The sequence below is a fragment of the Saccostrea cucullata genome, unplaced genomic scaffold (genome assembly GCF_032062105.1).
Source record: "Saccostrea cucullata isolate Sc308-1 unplaced genomic scaffold, CSIRO_AGI_Scuc_v1 ctg171, whole genome shotgun sequence".
Lineage (NCBI taxonomy): Eukaryota > Metazoa > Mollusca > Bivalvia > Ostreida > Ostreidae > Saccostrea > Saccostrea cuccullata.
Genome location: NW_026926065.1, coordinates 78,545 through 86,820, shown reverse-complemented (window position 1 = coordinate 86,820; position 8,276 = coordinate 78,545). Strand labels below are relative to the sequence as shown.

General features: G+C 31.2%; 1 protein-coding gene across 1 annotated transcript in view; it reads right to left on the bottom strand.

The window, feature by feature from the left end:
• LOC134270617 (transaldolase-like) overlaps positions 1 to 8,276 on the bottom strand; it is a 188,859-nt gene that overhangs the window by 136,376 nt on the left and 44,207 nt on the right. The gene's annotated exons all lie outside the window — the stretch shown is intronic.

Sequence of the window (8,276 nt, the reverse complement as noted above, 5' to 3'; positions counted from 1 at the left end):
AAATTATTTCATGAGTATTTACATGCATGTATTTTCTTTCACCAGTATTTGTATTATTAATTTTTGATTGTTAAGTTTCCCTTATCTGAAATGACATTAAAATTTATGTCAGTGAAATTATTGGTTTATTGTGTAATATTATTGTGTAATATTTCATTTTTTTTCTTTTTATGTTAAAAATGAAAATTATATTAATGTGAATGTTATGAAATGATTAAAAATTAGTATTAAAGTTTCAGAAATTTTTTTTAATGAAAAGATTAAGTGTTAATTGTAAAAATCAACTCAGGATACTTCTCTTTATCTGTAAATTTCAAACGAAAGAAAAAAAAATACAGGTCAGTTGATTTTATTGTATTAAACCTTAAAGTTTGGTTAAGCTGTATATTTGGCACATATGTACTAAACATTTAAACTTCCTAGATAGTACTTTACATTATCAATGGTGGACAAAGCTCCAATAATAGGAGGAATTATTTTGCCGATCAGGAAGTTGACAAAAATAAGGACCATGAAGTATATGTATTATATGTATTTAGATGCTTAATTCCTGTAAATCCATTGGTAAAGCATTAAATTAAAATGAAAATTTAATCAAATAAGTAAATGTTAGTAGAATGAAAAGTTGTTCCTCTTTCTAAAAATAAGTTACCTATTTGTATTTTTTTCCAGAAATTACACATCATTTATAAACTTCTCGTTTTTTAATATAATCATGTAAAAGCATCAAATGCATAGATATTATAATTCTTTTAATTTGAAGCAATTTCGAAACATTTGATAATAAAAGGTCCTTTATGGTATATATTAATTTTGTATAACACATTTAACGATAAGAGAGAAAATAACCTGTTAAAAATAAATCAAAACTGTGTACAAAAAGTACAATGAAAAATATTCGTAAGGTATGTATTAACAATTTTCTAACATGGATTCTCAAGTGAAGTTACTATTTATTTATGCCTTTCAAGAAGTTGAATTAATACAACAAAGTTAGTACTATTCCAAAAAAGGTGAAGTTTCCTTCTTATATTCAGAAGCGTTTAGGACTTTGAACTATAGGGCAAATAGCCAAAATATTTTCCCAACGTCTTCCTCTTTCAGAGTTAGAAATTAAGATTTTTTCTTTAAAAATGCTTTATGGGAAACTCGTTTTGCGAGGTCATTCAAGGAAGAACCCAGATTTTCTTTCTCCTGGAGAGGAACAGCTAGAGTATGTGAATTCTTAGAGAGTGAAAATGTAGCCTGTATCTTGTAAATTGATTTTAAAGTTATTTTCATTAATGGAACAGTACAAATCTCGAATGAAAATATCAGAAAATTCTATCTCCTTCATTTAAAAAAAAATGCTTATAATATTAAGCTACAAGATATTGAATTTTTTTAAATCGTCTCTTTGCCTCTGTTTTTGGTCACCTTTGTCATAGACTGTGAATTTATAGTTAAGCCGTTGAGATGTCACAGCTAAGAAACTGTGTGATTGAAGATGTGATATTCTTATGGAGTTCAATAATATTTGACAGTTTTAATCTCTTGACAAGATTATTTTTAATTACCCTGTCTTATAACAAGACGTATTTTTAATCGAAAGTTTTGCAACAATTCTATTATCATATCGTAGTAAAAGTTTTTCAGTGTTGAAAATTTAATAAAGAATGATATTTTACACCTTTCAATTTAGGGAGAAAAAAAAATCACAGTCTAGATGCCGAGCTTTTTATAACAATTTGAGAAGATGGCAGGTCAAATAATTTATATGGATAGAATGGATTAAGTGTTTCAGATGATACAGAAATACTAATTTTTTTTAAAGAAAAACAAAATGCCAAATAACCAGAAAAATCACATAGGCTGATTTTTACCATTTTGCTTTTCCCCATAAAAGGGAGCTTACACGGTCAGTTTAATTTGTATTGGTCCCTGCTGACAAAGCAGGTAACGACATTGTCTTTGTAAGGCTGTTAGGAACTGGAACGTAATACTACTGCTGGTTATTCAACTTGTACCCATTGCTCCCTTTCTAAGGAGGAAATTCTTCAAAATCTTGTGTCAGTTTTGAGTATTTTTAATAATCCAACCAACCAACCTGAATTTGAATTACATTATCTATATTTGATTCCAATTCTTCATAAAAAATCCTTACAAACAAAAATACATATCGAGTTCCAGTAAATGTTCCACCAAGCCTCTTTCCTTTTATCCTTCATTGTGTAATAATATATATTCGAAAATTGGTGTAAATCAGATGTGAATACTCAAAATATCCAAGGAACTTTTGGAAAATTTTGAAATCACAAATTTTTTTTACCAATATAAAGAGCATAAACTCTATATACAACCATTCCCTAAGATATATTTAAGTCCAGACTTTTAGATATTGACAGCTGCTTTAAAAAATAAAAAATAAAAATGGAACTCGTGAATTTACTAACATTGTTACTGGTCATTTGCAAAATTATTTTGTTAAAAAAATTCTGATCGTACACACAGTTACTCTGAAATTGATATTAAAATATGATTGGGTTTCTGATTGACAATATCTTTGTGGCTTTTGGAGATCAGGTCTTCGAACAATCTTTTGGAATTCCCGTGGATACAAACTGTGCCCCTTTATTAGCAGACCTAGTTTTGTATTCATATAAAACAGAATTTGTCCAAAAAGAAGAAAACACTTGCTGTGGCGTTCAACTCGGCATTCAGATATATCGATTACATATTGTCAATTAAAGGTACTATCAATATTTTCTATAATATTACATTATATATTTTAATAGTTTAACACAAAAATTAATTTAAAATCTTATTTCATTTAAAAGTTATTAAAACTTCAAATTTTTTGGCGGGTTTGAATACACACTTTCACAAATTTTATATATCCATAGCCAGTGGCAATTTTGTTGTGTATTAATGAGAAATTAAAACTTTTATCCAGAGAAATAATTTTATTCAGAGTAGAAATGTAAGAAAGCAAAACTCCTTCACAAGTATCGTCATTCCGAACTAAGAGTTGCGTACAGAGTTTAGCAAATCGAGCACACTCGTGTTATGTACACAGTTTTTGTAAACAGGGCACGAGTTCTGTTATTCATGTTTTGCGTTCAGTCGTCACAGTCTTTACCACAACTGCACGGACTGACAATATATTGTGTGTTTGTTTTGCTTCGAACATGTCTACTCTGAATTTTCTGGATTAAAGTATTAATATTTTTCATTATATACAAATTTGCCACTTTTACTAATGATTAGGAATAAAATTAATTTGTGAAAGTGCAAAGATGTGTCAATCAAACCCGCCAAAAATTTGAAACTTTAATATCTTTTATATGAAATAAGATTTTTAATTAATTTTTGTGTGAAATGCTATAAAAATATATAAGTCGTAATATTATAGAGAAAATAATAACTTCAAATCTGTGTCCAAGTACCTTTAACAATGGTAATTTCAATGCTTATGTTGATACGATATATCGATACGATATATGGCAGTGAGTTTGAAGTGAAAAAAAGTGTTACATGAAGATATTACAGAGTCTGACACATCTGTTTCATATTTAGATATTTTACTTAAGACGTTAATGTAATCAATGAACCAAGATTTATGATAAACGTGAACGTTCTCAATCGTCAACTTCCCTTTCTTATACAGCAAAATACATGTACCTTCATCACACGCATACAGGGTTTATATTTCTCAATTGATTTGATACGTTTTGATACGCAAGAGTATGCTCTACGTATAAATAGTCTCATTTAAATTCAAAGATATGATTTATTATTAAATTTAAGTGCTGATTGAAGTTTTTCATCCTAATTGTTTGGTCATTATTTAAACACCGAATTGTCGACAGATTTTCCTGTTGTTTCCAGATCATGACAAGGAGCACACGTCGGGTTGAAATGGTCGGCAGGGGATGCTCACTCCGCCATGGCACCTGATCACACCTCTGATGTTTGGAGGTCCGTGCATGCTCTGCTCCAATTTGGTATTATTTAATGGACTTCTGAGCTTTAGTATTATTTGTTATCTTTATATATTTCAATTCAAAGTTAGAGTACCAAATGCGAAGAATGCATCAGCATATTTGTTATTAATACCCTGTGTTATTTAAAAAAAATCTTGATAATTAGAGCATTCTCATGAGAATCAAATAAAACGTGAAGGCATAAAAAACGTATGCAATCATTATATCAACTTCTTCAATAAGGGAAAAAAAACCTCCTTGTATATCTCCTTATTTTATCTACTTCTTCAATAGGGAAATATCTCTTAATATTGCAGGAGCTTTTAATTTCGGTATATCGATACCTAAAATTTGGCAATTAACAAAACTGATTTCATTTACACGGTAGATAGGGGAATTTCCAGACTGATAAAAGTTCAATAACTCTGACTGCAGATATTAACTGAGCGAAGTTACATTTCCTTTAAAAGGAAATAGATAGTGTACAAAGGAAGTACGTTTTTTCAATAGATCCTAATTATCTAGCTATTTGAACTTTGTCAGAGATCCAAGCGATCTATGGAAGCCTCAGAATGATTGAAAACGTTCCAGTGCAATGGAAAAAATATGGATGTATTCACATGAATTCACAATATTCTGTGATATATCGTACAATCTGACATGCAGACATAGAACTTCCATAAATCTCTAGTAAATCCCTTGCACTTGTAAGCACAACTGTTCTGTTGATTTCACAAATATTTTTCATTTATTTCTATCATTAGGAATTCAAAACATTTTGCATTTATTGAAAGACCTGTATGAGATCTCCAGCAAACTGTTTGATGATCTATCTCTAATGTTTAGTTCTTTATTAACCATTTTCATTAGTCACTACTGCATCACTCGTAAAAACTTAAATGCTGAATACTATCGTATCAACTGCCCATCATATAATGTTAAATGAAACTTGTTGGTAAACAAGCAAATTCAAAGAATTGTGGTCCCCCTCTTTCGGTGTCTTTGTGGGAGAGATATTATTTTTTATGACATATTGTGTCTAATATGAAAACCCTATCATATGTCATTTATTTAGAAATTGTCATTGAAGTTGATTTAAAAAAAAAAAATAAGGTCAATCGTGAAGGTCAAGGTCAGGGGGTAAGAAATCATAGCATGATCGGAATTATCTTGTCAGACGTAATGCAAATGTCAAATATGAAAGCCGTATCTCTTCTCAATATATTTGAAACAAGATGTGTTTGTGAAACACTGATGTCCTCGTATGGTAACATAACGAAGATTAAACTTTTCTTAAATGCAAATTAAATATAATATTACCCAAAGTAGGTTTTTTCTCACAAGAAATACGATTGTGAAATACAAAATCCCTAGACCACCTGTTCCAAAGTTATAGTCGAGGATAAATTCATGAAAGGTAGATCAAATTCCAAGGTGAAAGGGTCTGAGTTGTTGTTTCTTAAGAAAGGTCTTGTCACAACTAATACATATGTGAAAGATGAAAACCCTAACCCTAACCGTTCATAAGTTATGGCCAAGGGTAAAGTTCTTAAAAGTAGGTCAACTCCAAAGCCAAAGTCAAAGGGTTAAAATTCTTGGTATTTAATGAAAGGTCTTTTAACAAGAATTACGTATGTGAAGTGTAACAGCCCTAACCCTTACCGTACAAAAGTTATGGCCAAGGTTAAAGTTTTTTCATAAGTACGTAAATCTCCAAGGTCAAAAGGTTAAAGTTGATAGTATCCAATGAAAGATCTTGCTACAAAGAATACATATGTGAAATATGAAAGTCCTTGTATCTACTATTAAAAAGTTGTGGCCAATGTCAAATATTTTGAAAAGAAGGACAAACTCCAAGGTCAGGGTCAAAGGGTTAAAGTTCTTGGTATCCAATGAATAAGGTTTGTCAGGTCAAAGTTATTGGTATCCAATGAAAGGTCTTGCCACAAAGAATTCATATGTGAAATATGAAAGTCCTAGTATATACTGTTCAAAAGTTGTGACGAAGGTTAAAATTTTTAAAAAGTAGTTAAAACTCCAAGGTCAAAGGATCAAAGTTCTTGGTATCCAATAAAAGGTCTTCTCACAAGGATTACAAACGTGAAGTACGAAAGCCTTAGCCCTTACTGTTCAAAAGTTATGGTCAAGGTTAAAGTATTTTCATAAGTACAGAAATCTCAAAGGTCAAAAGGTCAAAGTTGTTGGTATCCATTTAAAGGACTTGCCACAAAAAATACATAAGTGAAATATGCAAGTCCTAGTATCTACTGTTCAAAAGTTGTGCCAAAGGTTAAAGTTTATAAAAAGTTGTTTAAACCCCAAGGTCAAGGTCAAAGGTCAAAATTCTTGGTATCCAATGAAATCCACATGGATTACATATGTGAAGAATGAAAGCCCTATCCTTTACCACTCGAAAGTTATGGTCAACGTTAAAGTTTTTTTCATAAGTACGGAAATCTCCAAGGTCAAGGTCAAAAGTTCAAGGTTGTTGGTATCTAATGAAAGGTCTTGCTACAAAGAATACATATGTGAAAAATGAAAGTCTTAGTACTTACCTTTCAAAAGTTATGGCCAAATTAAAAGTTTGGAATTTTTGTGTTAAAGTGGGTCAAACTTCAAATTAAGGTCAAAAGGTCAAAGTTGGTGATACCCTAAGAAAGGTCTTGTCACAAGGAATACTCATGTGAATCATGAAAGTCATAGCTCAAAAGTTATGGGCAAGGTTAAAGTTTTCGTGACGGACGGACAGCTATACAGATTGACGGACAGACGGACAGACGAATGAGATTTAATGTCCCCTCGCTTTCGCGAAAGCGGGGTACAAAAAATTTAAATGATATTGATGTTGTTTTTTAACTCAACACTCTGCTAAGAGGAAAATGTCAATACTCTTATCAAACAAATTGTAAAATATTTTCATATGTACAAGCATTTATTAAATCTTCTAAGAGACTAAGTTATGAACATGCATTACTAGATACTGTTATATTTAATACTCTATCTTATCACTAAATGCATATTTTTATGCACGCGGATCGATAGATCCGAGGCATATATTGTTTTTGTCCTGTCTATTTGTCTGTTTGTCTGTTTGTCTGTCTGTCTGTTGTCAACTTAAACCTTCGCCATAACTTTTGAACCATGAAAGATAGAGACTTCATATTTGGTATGCATACTCCACCAATGAAGTTCTTTCAAATGACACCAAGGTCAATGATCCTGTGACCTTGACTGGGACCTATTTGCTAAAAATAGCCTTTTCGAATTTTCGCCATAACTTTTGAACCATGAGAGATGGAGACTTTATATTTGATATGCATACTCCACCAATGAAGCTCTTGCAAATGACATCAAAGTTAATGACCTTGTGACCTTGACTGTGACCTTTATGCTAAAAATAGATTTTACAAACTTTCTCCAATAGAGACTTCATATTTGGTGTACATACTCCACTAATGAAGTTCTTCAAATGACACCAAGGTCAATGACCTTGTGACCTTGACTTATCTTCTGAAAACACTTTTTTGAACATTGTTGCCGTCAGGCGCATAATGTTTAACAAACACATTTTTTTTTCTAAATATTAATTATTTTGTACTATTTTAAGCTGGAACAGTGTGTAAATAATATGTATACAGTTAGGGGGCTGTCAACTTTTTTATGCACCCGGATCGATAGATCGAGGCGTATTTTGTTTTTGTCCTGTCTTTCTGTTTATCTGTTCGTCTCTATGTCTGTTGTCAACTTTAACCTTCGCCATAACTTTTGAAACGTGAGAGATAGAGACTTCATATTTAGTATGCATACTCCACTAATTAAACTCTTTCAAATGACACCAAGGTCAATGACCTTGTGACCTTGACTGTGACCTATATGCTTAAAACAGCTTTTTCGAATTTTCGATATAACTTTTAAACCGAAACAGTTAGAGACTTCATATTTGGAATGCACACTCCACTAATAATGTTGTTTCAAATGGCACCAAGGCCAGTGACCTTTTAACCTTGATTGTGACATATATGCTAAAAATAGCTTTTTCGAACTTTGTTGCCACCAGGCGCAAAGTGTTTCACAAACACATCTTGTTCTAATATAATATTGAATAAAACTTGATTGTGAATTTTTATTTTTCATTATAATATTATTGATTATCATGTACATGTATTATTACTTACTATTGTATCTTGGCCTATTATACTTGGAGAGGATATACATATAGGCCTTGCTTGTTGCCCAGTCCTAGTTGTATTATTCAATAAAATATGTTTAAAGTAATTTTAAAAGCTAAAAGCCGACATGGTAACCGTTGCAAGA